This window comes from Rutilus rutilus, assembly GCF_951802725.1.
Source record: "Rutilus rutilus genome assembly, chromosome: 15".
Lineage (NCBI taxonomy): Eukaryota > Metazoa > Chordata > Actinopteri > Cypriniformes > Leuciscidae > Rutilus > Rutilus rutilus.
The window spans coordinates 13,425,061-13,445,641 of NC_140220.1; the positions used below are offsets into that span (position 1 = coordinate 13,425,061).

Consider the following 20,581-nt stretch of genomic DNA (forward strand, 5'->3'; position numbering starts at 1 on the left):
ATGCATGTATGAGCCTGTGGCTCAGTGACACACCTGAATGAAAGGCTCATTATGGGTGTGAACTTCTCAGGTGTGAACCACTAAATATTCGTGATGGTGTAAGGATCGTTTACGCCCCATCCACATATTGCCTTTCCAAACTAAGTGTTTCACAAAATGATTAGGCAGGATGATTTTCACATCATTTTGAAGAAAAAACTCTAGGCGACGACATTAGTCAAAAGTCTTATTGACACATATTTAGTATGTGTTTTGTGGCCTTATTTCAGAAACTTTCATTTTTAGTTTTTTAAATAACCATGCATAAACATTATTCTCTCAAAAATGAAAACATGTACATACATGTTGCTCACATATTATGGTAGCCCTGTTTGTGCTAAATAGAGTGTAATTACACCTTTGCCATTAATATGTTTATAAGCAACTGAAAAAAGCACAAATGTCAGGGCATGTCAGAACATCTCAAGGACCCCAAAAACACCTCAGACCCCAGAGGGTTAAGTCTTCGTCATCGGTTAGGAACCTGGGTGTGCTCTTTGATACCAATCTTTCATTTGAAAGTCACGTGTCTAGTATCTGTAAAACCGCATTTTTCCATCTTAAAAATATATCTAAATGACGCCATATGCTCTTCATTTGCAAATGCGGAACAATTAGTTCATGCGCTCATGACATCAAGGCTAGATAATTGTAATGCTCTGTAGCCGCACTGGGTAGTACATTAACATTAGCTCAAATGTTATATAGGGAATTTTAATAATTAATCAGGAATACAGTATATCATATATATCGCATATTACAGTTACATTACATTATTGAAACTGAAAATTAGATCAATTGTATACATCAGTAACCCATCATAATGAATTATGATTTAATCACTAATATATCAACAGTCCATTCCTCAGATCAATTATCAGAATAATTTTTAATGAGAATTAATGGAGCTATCAAACTGTTTGTCCAGCAAACGGCCGTAAGATTAACCCAACAATTTCTCAACAAAAATGATCTCTTTCTTATAATTCAAAGAAAGCTGTTTTCTGGCCATGAAAACAACTCTCCTGTTCTTATAAAGTTTAGGTTACTGAAAAGTAACAAATCGTAAAGCTTCGTAGCTAGGATCAACATTTCATTGACTTTGTAATATGAGCATTTTAGACAGAAGCAATCAAGAATATAATGGTTTTAATAATTGAACTAATAATACATCGAACTACAATTCACACAGAGTAAATACATGCATTTACAACAGAAACAAACAGACGGAAACATTACCAAATGAACACAAATTAAAAGAGGATGAGAGAGGAAGAGAAAATGAGTGAGGAATGAACGAGAGAAAGTGAAAGCAAAAATGTGCGATCAGAGAGAGATTACAGTATGGCAAAAATCACAGACCAGGTAACCTTTGAGAGAGACAACAAGAAATCAAATCACCTTAAGCAGGGACAGACAACCTTAAACGAATTAAAAGCTCGATTATACTTGCACATAGTCTGTGGTGTTGCTGAGGCAGGCGCGTGTATGGACCTTTTGGAGCTAGGCGTGCTCTCTCGTGTGTTCCGGGCGAGCGCGGTCGCGGGAAGATTTAAAGGTTCACCGAACGTGAAATTACCAAAGAAACAATTCAGAATTCATCTCCCTCGTGGAGGGAGAGGCGAATATGAAAATAAAACTTAGTAAAGAAAAGAAAAGAAAGGTCGGGAGTGACACAGAGGTGCGCGTCCGAAGACGGTGGCCGAAGCCTCCGAAGTTGGTGTTTTCCCGAAGTTTTCCGAAGAGCAAGAGAGCGAGAAACGGGCAAGTTCCGTCTTTTGAGGGAATCCCGTCCACGCCCCTTTTTGCGGGGAAGTCAAATCATCTCCTGAGATTTTCGAGCGGGAAGAAGTTTCTTTGTCTTGTCAAGACAAACTTATCTGCATAGTTATGATAGTATAAAAATTCAGCAGAACACTCCAGCAAGATTGTACACACAGAACAATACATTTTACTGTAATCTCCTATGTATGAGTGGTTCAGTCAAAACAAGACGGTTAAACAGATACCAAGAATGAAATATAAAACAGTTAGGGATACAGAGTTACAATCAAATGCACGATTATAGGCATCTTACGTTTGATTAACACACAATAAAATTGTAGATACTTCCAGTGTGACATGTGAAGACATCTAAGCACAACAAGGAATACATTTAATACATTTAAAGGCACTTTTCATCACAAAAGGGGTCCATGTGTGGTGTTTGTGTGTGTGTGTGTGTGTGTGTGTGTGTGTAGGGTGATTTCTCAGTCTCCCGGGGGGAGTTGAAAAGAGTTATCCTATGGCAGGGGGGTCAGGTTACAGGACCATGATTCTATTTGAGAACATTAAATAGGAGAAACACTTCCAAGTTACAAATCAGAAAATCTTAACTATATGATCAAAACAAAACTAATCAAACATGCATGCATACAGGAAGGTCAGATACAAGTCTGAGTTACATACAAAGGACGTTTGTGTGAGGGTGCAGAGAAAGTTCGTAATCTCTCTGAAGCTGCTCAAACGTGACTCGCGTGGAATGTCTGTTAACACTCCGGAGTGTCATAAAGCAATCTAAACCCAGCCATGCTGGCACCAGGCCGGTCATTTAGCTTGCAGAGAGTTTGATTTACATGCATGAGTTCAGAGGCTAAAAACTTTGGGTTTCATAAGGAATGTGCATTGTTTTAGATTCAACGAGCCATGATTCATTAATTCAGAACCAATGAATGAATGAATGATCTGCTCATACGCTACAGCTCTACTGGGTGGTTGCCCTGCACGCTTAATAAACAAACTACAGCTGGTCCAAAACGCAGCAGCTCGAGTTCTTACCAGAACCAGGAAGTATGACCATATTAGCCCGGTTCTGTCAACATTGCACTGGCTCCCTATTAAACATTGCATACATTTTAAAATATTGCCGATTACTTACAAAGCACTAAATGGTTTAGCTCCGCAGTACTTGAGCGAGCTCTTAACGCATTATAGTCCTTCACATCTATTGCGATCTCAAAATTCCGGCCAGTTGATAATACCTAGAATATCAAAATCGACCGCTGGCGGTAGATCCTTTTCCTGTTCAGCACCAAAACTTTGGAACAGTCTTCCTACCATTGTCCGGGAAGCAGACACACTCTGTCAGTTCAAAGCTAGATTAAAGACATCTCTTTGACCTAGAATTCACATAATACATTATAAACTTCTATAATTCAATGTTAGGCTGCATAGATTTGGTCAGCCGGAACCGGGAACACTTCCCATAAATCCTGATGTACTCGTTACATCAGAAGAAGAATGGCATCTACGCTAATTTTAGTGTCTTTGTTTATCCCAAGGTTTTCCCGCAGCCTGTCGGATCCAGGCCGTATCCAGATCTGACGAAGGACCTTCACCTGGACCCGATGACAACGCAATGCTGAAGTGCCAACTAGTCTCTCCCTATGGAGGATCCCTTTACTACTCCAGATAAAGCGTTGTCGGGAAAATTCGTTTCGCGTACCTACCCCGAAGTGACAAAATAAAATTCTGTATCAAAATTTATAAGCAAAGACCAGTATTTTGTTTAGGCTTGGTTTGTAGGGAATTACAAACCTGCGCACATATATTAAAACGCACATAACTATAGAACCAATTCTTAATGCGCATGTGAACACCATCAGCGTTTATCACAGGTTCGCGTTTAAAGTCTGTGTAGAGAGAATGGTGTCGTCTTAGCGGTCCCTAATTTAATAACAAATGATCGTTGCGACGGAAGCGAATCAATCAAAACTAACTTTAGCTGGAAAATAACTTTATTAAAGAACCGCTATAAAGCCAAAACAATCTCTGTTACCTTAAATTATACCCCAGCTAGAAATCTTTTGTTCTAAAAATGTTCTAAGAACATTAGCATGTATTGTTCTATAAATGTTTTCAGCGGCTAGTTTTAGTTTTGTTCTCAGAATGTTCTTTTAAAAGTTTGGAGAACATTCTTTAAAAACATTATTAAAATGTTTAGTAGTAACATTCTTTTAACATTATTCTCTAACGTTCTTAGAAAGTTTTCAGCAGCTAGTTTTAGTTTTGTTCCCAGAATGTTCTTTTAAAAGTTTGGAGAACATTCTTTAAAAACATTATTAAAATGTTTAGTAGTAACATTCTTTTAACATTATTCTCTAACGTTCTTAGAAAGTTTTCAGCGGCTAGTTTTAGTTTTGTTCCCAGAATGTTCTTTTAAAAGTTTGGAGAACATTCTTTAAAAACATTATTAAAATGTTTAGTAGTAACATTCTTTTAACATTATTCTCTAATTTTCTCAGAACGTTTTCAGCGGCTATTTTATTTCTGTTCCCAGAATGTTTTTTTAAATGTTTAGAGAACATTTTCTAAAAACATTATTAAAATGTTTAGTAGTAACATTTTTATAACATTATTCTCTGACGTTCTTATAATGTTTTTAGCGTGTAGTTTTATTTTTGTTCCCAGAATGTTCTTATAAATGTTCGGATAACATTTTTTTAAAAACATTATTAAAATGTTTAGTAATAACGTTCTTATAACATTATTCTCTAATGTTCATAGAACGTTTTCAGCGGGTAGTTTTATTTTTGTTCCCAGAATGTTTTTTTAAATGTTTAGAGAACATTTTCTAAAAACATTATTAAAATGTTTAGTAATAACATTCTTATAACATTATTCTCTAACGTTCTTATAATGTTGTAAGCGGATAGTTTTATTTTTGTTCCCAGAATGTTCTTTTAAATGTTCGGATAACATTATTTAAAAACATTATTAAAATGTTTAGGTGTACCATTCTTACAACATTATTCTCTAACGTTCTTAGAAAGTTTTCAGGGGGTGTTTTTATTTTTGTTCCCAGAATGTTCTTTTAAAAGTTCAGATAACATTTTTTTTTACAACATTATAAAAATGTTTAATAATAATATTGTTAGAACATTATTTCTCCTAAAAGGTAGGATAACATTCTCTAAGAACACTCTAAAAATGTTTTGTGATGATGACCTTCTATAAATGTTTAATCATAACATTTTTAGAACATTATCCCTTTATTCTTATAAAGTTTTTAGCAGGAAGTTTTATTTTTATTCTTAGAACGTTCTTCTAAAAGTTAGGATAACATTCTCTAAAAATACTCTTAAAAATACTACTTAACATTCTTATAAATTTTTTAGTGGGAAGTTTTATTTTTGTTCCCAAAATGTTCTCTTAAACATAAAAAATGCTTAGCTATAACATTGTTAAAACATACAATTTTATTAATCTCTAAAATAAAACAAAAATCTAACAGGTTTATGAATGGCATTCACATAAATTATTAGAAGTTCTGCGTACAGTAGATGCCCAACATTAAATGAAGAACTCAGTAAAGTCCAATGTGCAATCACACGTCTTGACTGCTGCTTGCTCAGAGCGCTCATCATCAGTCTTTGGTTGTCTTGGTTCTTGCAGAAAAAGAATAAAGTCATCTGCATTAATAGGTGTTCTACTGTTCTTCTCTTCTTCTTTTTCAGCTGCTATCCCAGTTAGCAGAATTGAGCTCCATTCTCTGTGTGCATGGTAGAGTTTTTCCTCATAGCCTATAAAAGAAGATCATGCAACAGTGTAAACAAAAATAATACAAATACATATTACATATTAAGATCACAAGCAATATTGACTTTGAAAACTTTCAAAATTAGCCAGCCTAATTATTAATCAGAAATTAATTAGATTAGTTTATTTAAAAGTATAAATATGATACCTTATGAGTATCTATTTTGTTTCTGTAATTTAAAACATATACTTAATCCATTATATACATGTTAAAGGGATACTCCACTTTTTTTGGAAATAGGCTCATTTTATAACTCCCCCAGAGTTAAACAGTTGAGTTTTACCGTTTTCGAATCCATTCAGCCGAGTTTCTGATATTTAGAAGAATGTCAGTAACCAGACAGTTTCTGGTCTCATTGACTTCCATAGTATATATTTTTTCCTACTATGGAAGTCAATGAGACCAGAAACTGTCTGGTTACTGATATTCTTCCAAATATCAGACACTCGGCTGAATGGATTCGAAAACGGTAAAACTCAACTGTTTAACTCTGGGGGAGTTGTAAAATGAGCCTATTTCCAAAAAAAGTGGAGTATCCCTTTAATAACACAACTAGAGGCTAAATTATTTTAACAAACTACAAACTTGGCTTGAGAAGTGTGAACCTCGAACTCAGGTAGCCTTGAGCACAGCTGCAGCATGTCACAGCACTGCCCACGATGCTTTTGCTCTGATGTAACAGCTCATTTTCATCAGTTATATTGTCTATGGATTGTTACATTTCTTACAGATTTCTGCTTGTTTTAAATCAGATACAGATAAAGTAGTACTGCATTTGAGATAGAACAATTTCTAGTGTGATTTAATCATACCTGTGAATCGTCTCTTTGCTATTAGCTAAGCTGTAAGTTTTAGTTACTTCAAAAGCAGAAAGAAAAATATGCTATAACTTCTGTTTCTTATTGAGAAATCACAGGACAGTGTTGACACTAACTTTTTGTGCTCCAGTAGGTTTCTGTGTGCGCACAATCTGCATGTTAAATGTGAGCTACTGTCTGTGCATATGAAAGCTTGTTTCCGCCATGGAATACAATTTTTAAAAAAGGTAATTGCGAATCACAATTCAAACTTTTTTTTCTCAGAAGTGCGAGATATAAACTCGCAATTGGCCGTTTGAAAGTCAGAATCACAGGATAAATTAGTAAAACCTGAGAAAAAAAAGCAATTCTGGCTTATTTTTTTTTGCTGTCGTTTCTATATGAGAACATTAATGCACTTCATCAATACAGCTGCTCTGAGAGTCACTTCAGCAGCATTTTAGCTTCATTTGAGAAAAACTATCATCATATCATAAAACACAGAGAAACTCAAAGGTCTACACGGCAATCCGTCAAATAAAAGTTTGGTTTAACCTTTGAAGAACGTTTTGCTTAAATCATTACATTTTAAATAATTGGTTATAGCAATTTAATTAAACCATTCAAATGGAATCAAGAAAACAAAAAAAAATTTACTTTTGGGAGATGCGAGAGCGAAGTAGTCCAGTGATAATTAACAGGCAGCCATGGTTAATGCAATTTGCAAAGACCCGCCCCCTTTAGTTACTGTTGCTATGTCCAACAAGCCATGGCGCTCTCACGCCACACATCATGTTGTCACGCAATGAAAAATACATTGCGGATCACAGAAAAAACGCTGAAACGTTTAAACGCAGAGACAAGACAGAGCAGGTTACTTTTGATATGAAAGTTGAAACAAAGTCTCAACGTTTAATTTGTGTAATTTTTTTAGAAAAAAATATTTTTGGTAAAATAAAAATGTAAAAAATACCTGTCAATCAAACTCCCTCGAAGGGTGAATTCTGAGGGGAGTAAAAAAGACAGCTCACAATTCTGATATTTTCTTGCAATTGTGTGTTCTTGCCTCACAATTCTGAGAGAAAAAAAACAACTGTAATTTTACTGATGGAAACAGACAGTAAAAAAGTGGACTTCAAAGATTTCTTATTCTGTAGCTCCCTGTGGGATTTTTTTGACAAGTCCATAAAAATGCATCCATCCATGATAAAAGTACTCCACACGGCTCTGGCAGGTTAATAAAGGCGAAAGGTGAAGCGAAGTGATGCGTTTGTGTAAGAAACATATCCATATTTTATATTTTAGGGCTGGGAATCGATTAAAAAAAGTAACTGATTATTTACACAATTTGCTGTAATTAAATGCAATTAATTGCATTTCCCCCAAGCTTGTAATCATCAATATTTAAACTTAGAATAACCTAATTAAACAACAAAAAGGAAAAAAAGGAACAGAAAATAGCCCTGTATTAAAATAATATTAAACATCAATATATCAATATATTATTATTTTCAATAATCAATCAACATAATAAATTTAACAATTTATTATTATAATTTTTTTTTTCTAATTATCAAAATAAAACATAGTCCTACAAAGCTATTATTACAAGAGCATGTGATCAGAGCAGGTAATTTTACCATTGTTGTCAGCATGACTATACCAGCTCAGTAGGGCTATTTCACAGAAGTCTACTACTGAGAAATTTCACGTTATTTGACTTTGCTTTTCCAGTGCATGATCGGGTCATGTTTGGAGCCGTTAACGATAACGACAGAGCAGAACGCGCAGCGCAAACACGGAGCAGAACATTGAGCAAAGAGCTCAATGTTTGCTCAGTGTTGTGTGTGTGTGTCAGTGCGCCGACACACACACACGGAATGGAGAGCGCGGAGCGGAAAAGACCCGGTCATGAAAGCTGCGCGAGAATAAAACCTGATCGCCAAACACGGAGGGGCGGGACGGCATATTTTGCAGCCTTTTCCGCAACAGGAAGTCATTAAAATGAGGCAAAAAAAAGTGCTGCGTTAATTGCATTTTTTTTATAAACTCGTTAAGCATCTCAAATTAATCGCGAAGATTAACGTGTTAATTCCCCCAGCCCTACCATATTTATAATTTTATCGACTTAAATAACTAGCTTCCAGCAGACAGCCATATGCAAGTCAAATTACGCCCAAAGAGTTAGTCAACGCATCGATACGCATATGCGCCTGCAAGGCTACGCATCACTACACTTCGGCCGCCATATGCGTCTATGAGTAGAAAAATGTGTCGTCCCAGTTTTTGATACGCGACGCACCGTTGTATGCAATACTATGCGTTGTTGGTGGGGGCAAAACTGCAAGTTGCTTGCGTCCGACGTGTTGACTATAAAAGGCTCTTGTCGGTGCATGACATAGGAGTAGCATAAGCTTTGACGGCTCTCGCGGTTCAAACAAACAGGGCTAGGCAATAAATTCAAGCTCCTCCCACATTTCTCTTTATATGATTCTCTTTAATGATAATTTTTCTAAAAATCTCTGTGGAAAGAAAGTCAGATATAAATCTGGGACAGATATAAATCTGGCACGAGGGAGAAAAAAATAGATCATTTTTATTTTGGAGTGCATTGTGCGTTTAAAATTGACTACGGTTTTATAAAATGCAGTGGATACTTCCCACTGAGCAAGCGACGTCTGTGGACGTACAAAACAGGTTGATATCAAGTCCGCCCGTCCAGGCCATGATCTGAACGTCCATTGACAGCCAGAATTAGTCGACTAATGACACTGAGTAATTATGTCCAATCTGGCCATAATCTAAACGTCTACTGACAGCCAGAACTAGATCAGAAAAGACGTTCATACTGGCTATAATCTGGACGTCCGTTGACATCCAGAAACAGTCCATAAATGACGTGAATAAAGATGTCCAATCCAGCCATAATCTAAACGTCCACTGACAGCCAGAACTAGTTCAGAAAAGACGTTCATACTGACTATAATCTGGACGTCCTTTGACATCCAGAAACAGTCCATAAATGACGTGAATAAAGATGTTCAATCCGGCCATAATCTAAACGTCCACTGACAGCCAGAACTAGTTCAGAAAAGACGTTCATACTGGCAATAATCTGGACGTCTGTTGACATCCAGAAACAGTCCATAAATGACGTGAATAAAGATGTCCAATCCGGCCATAATCTAAACGTCCACTGACAGCCAGAACTAGTTCAGAAAAGACGTTCATACTGACTATAATCTGGACGTCCGTTGACATCCAGAAACAGTCAATAAATGACGCGAATAAAGATGTCCAATCCAGCCATAATCTAAACGTCCACTGACAGCCAGAACTAGTTCAGAAAAGACGTTCATACTGACTATAATCTGGACGTCCGTTGACATCCAGAAACAGTCCATAAATGACGCAAATAAAGATGTCCAATCCAGCCATAATCTAAACGTCCACTGACAGCCAGAACTAGTTCAGAAAAGACGTTCATACTGACTATAATCTGGACGTCCGTTGACATCCAGAAACAGTCCATAAATGACGCGAATAAAGATGTCCAATCTGGCCATAATCTAAACGTCCACTGACAGCCAGAACTAGTTCAGAAAAGACGTGCATACTGACTATAATCTGGACGTCCGTTGACATCCAGAAACAGTCCATAAATGACGTGAATAAAGATGTTCAATCCGGCCATAATCTAAACGTCCACTGACAGCCAGAACTAGTTCAGAAAAGACGTTCATACTGACTATAATCTGGACGTCCGTTGACATCCAGAAACAGTCCATAAATGACGTGAATAAAGATGTTCAATCCAGCCATAATCTAAACGTCCATTGACAGCCAGAACTAGTTCAGAAAAGACGTTCATACTGACTATAATCTGGACATCCGTTGACATCCAGAAACAGTCCATAAATGACGTGAATAAAGATGTTCAATCCAGCCATAATCTAAACGTCCACTGACAGCCAGAACTAGTTCAGAAAAGACGTTCATACTGACTATAATCTGGACGTCCGTTGACATCCAGAAACAGTCCATAAATTACGTGAATAAAGATGTCCAATCCAGCCATAATCTAAACGTCCACTGACAGCCAGAACTAGTTCAGAACAGACGTTCATACTGGCAATAATCTGGACGTCCTTTGACATCCAGAAACAGTCCATAAATGACGTGAATAAAGATGTCCAATCCAGCCATAATCTAAACGTCCACTGACAGCCAGAACTAGTTCAGAAAAGACGTTCATACTGACTATAATCTGGACGTCCGTTGACATCCAGAAACAGTCCATAAATGACGTGAATAATGATGTCCAATCCGGCCATAATCTAAACGTCCACTGACAGCCAGAACTAGTTCAGAACAAAATGACAAACAATATCTGTAAATTAATTAACTGACTGTTAATTTACGGACTATATCATTAACTGTTAAATTGATCTTGCTGATCAGACACCAACAGGGTTCATGATGCACACATGATGCTTTTAAGTCCTCCTGGGAAGTTTGTATTCATGAGGTTTTACTATTTTACTATTTATGTTTTAAATTAATTTATGAAGCCACTGTAAAATGTATAATTACATGTTATATTGTAATACTATAATACTGTCATATTTTGTGCAGGCATTAGCTTACTTCATCGTAAATAGAAAAGCCTGACAATGTAACTGCTAAATACCAAAGTATTGTGGTATTACATGTTTCTCACTGACACACTCATAACTCTTCAAGATCGGGCTAAAAGAAAATCCCAAGCTTCCTACTCATATTTTCATCATTGTGGCGGCGTTCATGTATGTTCAATTTGTAAATACGATCTTTATGATACAGGTATGTTTTGAATGCATCAATAGCTCTAGTTTAGGGACAATCCATACAAACAATCTTTACTAAACAGACTGTCACAGTGAGAAGATTTTTGTCCTTTAGCAATGCTAAAGGCCTAACCACTGCAGTTCACGCCATGCTGTTAAATAAAAGTCTGTAGGCAAGTCTTAAGGTTAGGGTTAGGGTTAACCTTAACCCTTAATTTCTAACCCAGACCCAGTTTCACAGACATGGTTTAGATAAAGCCAGGATTTGTCCTTAGTTCAATTTGGGTATTTAATTATAGCTTTTAAAAATGTGCATTACTGGCGTGCATCTTGAGACAAAAAAATGGCACTGCCATAAGATATGTCAGTTGCTTTCAGCTAATACTGCTCAAACATGCATTTTAGTCTGGGACTACAGGCTTAAGTCTTGCCTGTGAAAGTGTGAAACCCGGGGTATTATGTTGTAACTTGTATATATTTATGCCAATGTTACCAAAGTGTTGCGTTGGACAGAGGATTAACTCTAAACCAACAGGTTGTGTACCAGTGCCACACAGGGTGAAAAAGGATATGTTGACATTATTAGGCATTGTTTCTAAAGGAAAGGTCAAGAATTTGTGAAAGTGTAAAAGGGTCATTATGGGTCACATGAATGTAACTGTCACCACCATGATACCAATTCATTAGATTTTCATATAGATCTACATACAGAATTGTATATGAATGCAGTGTTTGCTCTGTTTAATACACTGTTTGCTCTATTAAATTGCGCTTTATAAGAACAGTGGTAAATACATATTATATATGGTCAGTTACTGTAAGTTCTTACAGTATTTTTAATCTTTAATTTTTAACGTTTAATTTTTAATCATGCACTGCAATGAAAAAACAATTTAACCAATTGATTAAATATACAGCCAGCCTACAAATACAACCAAATAAATAGCACATTATATATATATATATATATATATATATATATATATATATATATATATATATATATATATATTCATATTTTCCTGTAATTGCAATGTTGCCACACTATTGGCTGTCTCTCCTAGCTGTTTTGAGCATGATTGGTTATTCTCTGTTTATTCTGACTGTCATCCAGGAATCTAGCCAATGACAACTATGCGCGCCTTTACGAGTCAAGTTTGAATAAACGTCAGTTGAGCGAGTCAGTGTTTGCTTTGCTGCTGCGCGGGATCTTCAATATTAGCCTATTCTGTGGGTTTTACATCGTTTAAAACATGGATTATTTTACATCGGACTGCTAAATGTTTATTTTGAGCGAGTTGCTGGGTGTTGCTGGGTGTAAATGAAGAACAAACAAGGAAATGGACAAAGAATTTTAACAACGGACATATTGCAATCTACGGAAGGTAAATAACTTTATTTTATACAAATTCTGCTACATCAAGATAAAGTGTATTAAATTGAGAATCTAAACGCGATTAGAGCAATATTATTAGTGCATACGGTATTCCCAATGTATTAATGTTATGTGCTGCTAGGATGTGTAACGTTAACTTGTCTAACTTTATGATAAAAAATAAATGCTTTACAACGAGTGAACTGAGAATATTGTATCTTTAGACAGAAAGGAACTGTCACAGTCTTACTATAAGAATCTGCAAACTAGGCTTTTGAATCTATTGTTGATCGCGGGATGGCTACCGATCAGTTAAATTAACGAGTCGTAATAATATGTTTTGGAGCTGGTGAGTCAATTTTGCAAGCTTTTGCAAATGTCTCCGTTAGTAAGTAAAACAAATAACTAATATTGATGTGTATGTGTGTGTTTCCTTCATGATCCAGGCATTTTGGGAATAAATATTATCCAGCCACACGATGTTCAGATGCGGTGAGTATTGTCATAAAATACACGTGAAATAGAGACAGAACATGTAAACTCTGCTCAAATGCACTGGTTCAAACCCTCCAGACAAGCTTTATCTTCTTGAGTTTACAGGCCTAGCTGACCCAAAAATAAATGTCTTTCAAAATGAAAGTATTTTTTTCAAACCTCTATAACTTACTTTTGTGAAACACAAGAATTTTGGGAATAAAACAACTAGGCCTATATTCATTGTATGACAAAAATAAAAGGCATTTTTCAAGATATCTTAATTATGGTTCTAGGCCTACATAAGAATCTCATAAAATGGGTACAACACAAGGGTAATTGGGTGTGTTTTAATGTAAGTTAACTCTATTTTCTTTTTTTCTTTTTTTTTGGATGAGCTGTTCTTTTAAAGGATTAGTTCACCTCAAAGTTAAAAATTGTGTCATCATTTACTCACCCTCAAGTTGTTTCAAATCTGTATGAATTTCTTTCTTTCTTTCTTCTGCTGAACACAAAGAAAGATATTTTGAAGAATGTCTGTAACTTGGGTCCCATTGACTTCCATAGTATTTTTTTTTTCCTACTATGGAAGTCAATGGGACCCAAGTCTGTCTGTTTACCGACATTCTTCAAAATATCTTTCTTTGTGTTCAGCAGAAGAAAGAAATTCATACAGGTTTAAATCAACTTGAGGGTGAGTAAATGATGACACAATTTTCAACTTTGAGGTGAACTAATCATTTAAGGACATTTGCTAAATTAACCATGTTTTATTTATTATAGTGTAGAAACCATGTTTTTATGGTGGATTTAATACAATAATTTATTAAGTGAGTATAGGAGCAGGCTTCACTGCATATATTAATAAAGTTTTAGAGTGCTGGCCTGGATAATTGTAATACGTAAAATAGGAAAGAGGCCGCACTATGCATAAACTTATATTTGCAAAAATGCGTTTCGGCGCGTGCAAACTGATGAAGGCACACGCCGAAACGTGTTTTTGCAAATAAAAGTTTATGCATAGTGCGGCCTCTTTCCTATTTTACGTATTACAATAATTTATTACCATTTGGTTAGTGTCGCAAAACAGTGTTAATTTTTAGTAAGGGTTCTCCAGATTTATATAACACTTATGGAACATTAAAAAAATGGTCCTATGTTACCCGATCAATAATCCTATTAACACACTTTTTTAAAAAATATATATTTTTAGATCAAGCATTGGACTTACGGAGCAGAATAGGCACCAACAGAGAAAAAAGTCCATCACTAGTAAGTATCCACTGCAGTGTCTGGTTACACTTTATTTCGATAGTCCACTTTAGAAATTTTACTAACTATAACTTTTCAACTACATGTCAACTAACTCTCATTAGAGTATTAGTAGGCTGTAGTAGACAGTCAATAGACTGGTAGGTTAAGTTTAGATGTTAGGAAATGGGTTAGGAGAATAAGTTGACTTGTAGTTGCCAAGTAACTTATAGTCAGTAGAATGTCTGTTAGGGGACCAACAAAACAGAGTGTTAGCAAATATTAAGCAGACAGTCTACTAATACTCTAATGACAGATAGTTGACATAGTTGCAAAGTTACTTATAGTTAGTAGAATGTCTAAAGTGGACTTACAAAATAAAGTGTTACCCAGTATCTAAATCCGCAGTCAATTTTAAAGGCACAATGCACTCCGAAATTAAAAAATGATCTCTTTTTTTTCTTCACTCGTGCCATTCCAGATGTATATCTGACTTTCTTTCCACAAATATATTTTTTTTAATTATCCATTATTCTAAGCCAATATAATGCAAGTGCATATGCCAGAAACTTCATACAGCCTACTCACAGCTTGCTGTGTTGTTCACACAAGATGTTTTCTGCACTTATCATGTGAGCAATGCTCTTGGACTTTTTCGACCTTCAGCATTTTGGTGTCTATTCACTTGCATTATTTGACACACAAACACAAGAGATGGATAATATTTCTAAAAGTCTAGTTTATTTTTTCTAAAATATCTGTTTTCATCTGAAGAAAGAAAATCATATACCTTTCGGTCGGCATAAGGTAGATAAAATGAAGGGGGAATCAGTTTGCTCTCCTTTACCTAGTATTATTTATAAACCTTACATGTGATTTAATAAATGTACAATTAAAGGGGTGTTCCAAGCAAACATCTAAATCCCTTCACAAAGAGCCTTCCACAAAAGGGTTAGCAAAGGGGGACATGCATGCGATGGTAAATTAACTGAAGTAATATTATCTTATAATAATTTTATATTATATTTATGGTAATGTGACCTAGGATGGCAAGTTCCTGTGATTCATTTTAAAACTAGATATGGTGGAAGAGTTCCATTTAACATAGAATAATTGAGTTGTTTGTTTGGGTTTGCTATATTACACACATTTTCATCATACCGAAGTTCCATAGGTAAAACTTTTATTAATAGATGTGTTAATGTAACTACCTGCAGGGTTAAAAGAAAAGACGTCAAGAACACACAAACTTAAGGAACTTTTACACAACAACAATGTACTAAAAACGGAAGAGTTCTTTCTTTGTTCAGATGACAACGTTATTAAAACGATTACCATTTGGACAGATCCACTGTGTTAATCTACATGTTCCTTCTTTTGGTGATGCACATTTTTCTATCAGACATAAGTTTTAGATACCAGACAAAACGAATGAAATGTGACCCATGCTAATTTATTCCCCCCTTTTACCTCTCTCTTTTATCTTTCTGCGGCCAGGATCCGTCATTCATCGGAACAGCTACCAAGAGAAGTGAGTATTCGTCCTCTACCTCCTTTGTCTCAATGTTATTTCAACACAATTGGTCTCCAAAGTACTATATGTATGTTTATATTAGGGGTGTAAGATTAAGAAAATGTCATAATTCGATACAATTGCGATTTTCGATTCAAAAACGATTCTCGATAAATTAAAAAAACGATTCACAGTATGTAAATGTAGTTACTTTTCCTATGTAGGTATTAGGGATGTGCATCTCCATAACAGGCCGATACGATACGCATCTCGATGCATAGCCAACGATACAATACATTAATGATACAGATAAGCAGCTGCCAGCTACCGATGCAATGCAATACGATTCACTATTATTACGATCCGGTGCGATTCGATTTCGATTCAACGCATTGCAAAAATATGATGCTATGCAATTCAATATGGTATAGATAGTTAACTTTTATTTCTTTTGTTCAGACATAGGGCAAATCATAAAGTAGCTTAAGTGCCATCTGACTTTTAACACATGGCTCTCTCACAATCAAAAGATTTGGTTTCCACAAAAAAAGCAGGTACTGTAGGCTAACTGACCAGAAAGCAGGTGCTGTTATTATGTGCTTCACGGGCCGTTTATCAGTTTGGACCAGTGCAGCGCGAGCCGATCTTGATCAAGCGACACTGTTAGGCTTCTACACTGCGCTAATAGATCCCCACTGAAGTAATAACATCGCTGCGAGATCTAGTGAGAAGCATTCATATTTCTCTGTTATTAACGGATCAAACAGCGCTGACGTGGAAACATTGTGCCATGAATGAACAATCCAGTGTCCACAGATCAGCAACATTCACCATGGATTTACTGTAGTAACACTAACTGTAACCATGGAAGTTTGGCAGGAATAGTAGGCTATAATGCTTTCAAGTTACATTACGTTAGTTTTATTTTTTTGACATAAATAAAATTACTGCCCTCAAATGTTAATCTGAACTAAAATAAACCTTTGTTTATAACTACAATATTACATTTCATTTTTTTCAAGGAGCTGTTTTACATGCTTCTAAGAGTCAATTATAGCTTCATCATTCCTCAAAGTAAAAAAAAAAAATCATACTTTATGATGTTAGGTTTAATACAAAAAAAAAGTTAAAAATATTAAAACAAGGAAATTTCTCTGGTATTTCTTTCTTTTTCCTGTATCGAAAACGTACCGAACCGTGACACAAGTGTATCGTATTGAACCGAACCATGGATTTTGTGAACCGTTAACTTACACCCCTAATATGTGCGTGTGTGTGTGTGTGTGTGTGTGTGTGTGTGTGTGTGTGTGTGTATATGGGGCTGTTTAAACCTGGCCACTTGATGCGTTTTCTCAGATCGGATAGCTATCTGTTTTATCACAACAATTCCATTTACACCTGGTCACATAATTCCCTCGATTCCCTCGCTATGCAAATTTAATGGCGTTCACGTCACCGAAAGCAACAGATATGAGCTGCATTTTATTGATCATCCGTTAAAATTTCTAAATCAAAGACCGCAATAGGAGAGAGCGCAACAGCCCTGGTAAGATCATTTCGTTTCTTTACTTTTAATGATGATAACTGTGTGTTAAGCATCAGGGACTTACTTTCACTTTGATTTGCGATAGTTTGCACGTTGGCTTGATGAATAACGTTAGATGGTCAGCGGCGATGCGGCAGTAGCGTCGTCATAACTGGCTATAACATGACATATAGCCTATAACACGCTCTCACACCTTTATTTTAGAGCGTTTTTAGGAGGAGTAAAATTTACATATGTGGTTTCAACAACCAGATGCATTTACACTTGTCCAGTTTCTTCTGGAATGCGGCCCAGACCTCCTACTGAAGTGGTTTGAGCAATCAGATTCAAATGCGTCACGAATGCGTTTCGGAGGGCATTTACACCTGGTCTTTTCAAGATCATATAGCTATCCGATCACTAAAATCGCATGAAGTTGTAAATGGCCCCTATGTATGTGTGTGTGTGTGTGTGTGTGTGTGTGTGTGTGTGTGTGTGTGTGTGTGTGTGGAATGCCTTATATCAGGCTTGATGTAATTTTACTTGATTTGTGATTTATTTCATTTAATTGATTTGAGTACTCAAATTTTCAACTATGTATCTCTGCTATAAGCTAAACCACAACAGTGGCATTTGTATTTATTTATTTTACATGTGGATTTTTTTGCTTTGATTGTAGCTGCTGTCATGAAATGGGACCCAGCTGCAACAGAGGCCCAAAGAAAGTCTGTAGCCGATCATCTGAAACTGCTTGCTGCTATAAATGAAGCTTGTGAACCTTATAGCAGCCATATTTTGTTAACTGGTATGTTATATTGTTTTAACAACATTTTATAGATTATTTAAAGGGAAATTGTGTTAATTTACAACTTTACTGTTCTGGCTTTTAAGTTTTATTGTGTTAATTTATACTTTACTCTTTCGGCTGTTAAATTTTAAAATAGTAATAAAAATATATCTTGAGATTTAAATAGTTGATTTCTTGGAGTGATTAGTTTGGTTTACAGGAAAATGGTAAGCAGTTTATTACAGTTATATTGTTAAGATATACAAATGCAAGTATATACACCACAGTTATTCAATTGAATATACAATATTATCAATATTCTTTAAAATCTTATTTAGGTCTATGGTCTGTGTGTCTGCAGTTTCATGACACGACAACCATTAACAAGGAGTAACTGGGTTTTTCTCAGTGAGAACTAGCTCACTCACAAGTTCAACCACTGTTTTATAAATATTTGTAAGTAAATATTTTTTTAAAGTTGGATCCTTGCAAAATGCACATATGGGATTTCCATGTCAGTATGGGTCTTTAACAGTCTTTGACATTTCTACTACAGAAAACACGTCTAATACAACTTTTATTCTGGCTGCCTTTAGATGTCTAAGAATGACGTCTGTAGCACGTCTTTACTTGACATCTATACAATGTCCAGAAAAGACGTAAAAAAAACTTTCATTCTGGCTCCTGTGAGGACGTCTTCTGGATGTCTAAGAATGACGTCTGTAGCACGTCTTTAATTGACGTCTATACAATGTCCAGAAAAGACGTCAAAAAAACTTTCATTCTGGCTTCTGTGAGGACGTCTTCTGGATGTCTAAGAATGACGTCTTTTGCACGTCTTTAATTGACGTCTATACAATGTCCAGAAAAGACGTCAAAAAAACTTTCATTCTGGGTTCTGTGAGGACGTCTTCTGGATGTCTAAGAATGACGTCTTTAGCACGTCTTTAATTGACGTCTATACAATGTCCAGAAAAGACGTCAAAAAAACTTTCATTCTGGCTCCTGTGAGGACGTCTTCTGGATGTCTAAGAATGACGTCTTTAGCACGTCTTTAATTGACGTCTATACAATGTCCAGAAAAGACGTAAAAAAAACTTTCATTCTGGCTCCTGTGAGGACGTCTTCTGGATGTCTAAGAATGACGTCTTTAGCACGTCTTTAATTGACGTCTATACAATGTCCAGAAAAGACGTAAAAAAAACTTTCATTCTGGCTCCTGTGAGGATGTCTTCTGGATGTCTAAGAATGACGTCTTTAGGACGTCTTTAATTGACGTCTATACAATGTCCAGAATAGACGTCAAAAAAACTTTCATTCTGGCTCCTGTGAGGACGTCTTCTGGATGTCTAAGAATGACGTCTTTTAGACGTCTTCTGGACGACTTTTTGCTCGCTGGGTTACTAGTGATGGACTTGTTTCTCTGTTGGTGCCTGTTCTGCTGCGTAAACATTGGTCCAATGCTTGATCTTAAGAAAATGTAAAAAGTGTGTTAATGTGTGTTAACAGACTATTGATCTGGGTGACATAGGACCATTTTTTATGTTTTCCTTAAGTGTTAGGCTATATAAATCTGGAGAACCCTTACTAACATTAACCATGGTTTTGCAACACTAACTAAATGGTAATAAATTATTGTAATCAATCCACCATAAAAATATTGTTTCTACACTTTACTATAATAAAAACCATGGTTAATTTAGCAAAGGACCCTGGGAACATGTCCTAAAAAGAACAGCTCATCCAAAAAATAGACTCTCTATCGTTATTTACCGGTACTCCATGTTGTTCCAAAACTGTATGAATTTATTTTGTATAACCTTAATTAAGATATCTTGAGAAATGACTTCACTGTTTTTTTTTTTTTTTTTTTCATAAAATGGGTTCCAATGTTGTTTAATTCCCAACATTCTTGTGTTTCAGAGAAGTAAGTCATACAGGTTTGAAAATAATTTCATTTTGAAAGGACATTTATGTTATGTATAAAGACACAATGTTCTCAGTTCCCTCATTGTAAAGCTCCTATGCTGAGGTTTATTTTATTTTATTTTTTCAAAATGTTGCAAGTAAAATGTTCTAATTGTGTTAACTTGTCACATTAGAAGAACGTTTTATGAAGAACATTCAACATCTCATCTCTCAATGATATCCTCAAAACATTTCCCTAACGTGACAGAGAGAATGTTCTTCTTTTGTTATCATGAAACATTGGGACAATGTTATTTTGAGATCATTGTACAAACTTTAACTTTAACAACATTCCCAAAATATGCTCAAAATGTTGCAAGTAGAATGTTCTTCTTTTGTTATCATGAAACATTGGGACAATGTTATATTGAGATCATTGTACAAACTTTAACTTTAAAAACATTCCCAAAATATGCTCAAAATGTTGCAAGTAAAATGTTCTAATTGT

The 20,581-nt window shown here is 35.6% G+C and overlaps 1 long non-coding RNA gene across 1 annotated transcript; it reads right to left on the reverse strand.

Annotated features, from left to right (window-relative positions):
• Positions 1-5,256: 5,256 nt before the first annotated feature.
• LOC311304519 lies at positions 5,257-20,354 on the reverse strand. Its single transcript, XR_014629936.1, has 3 exons — positions 19,570-20,354; positions 7,388-7,489; positions 5,257-5,600 (listed from the first exon to the last, which is right to left on the reverse strand). It is a non-coding gene; the product is annotated as an uncharacterized lncRNA (long non-coding RNA).
• Positions 20,355-20,581: the final 227 nt, after the last annotated feature.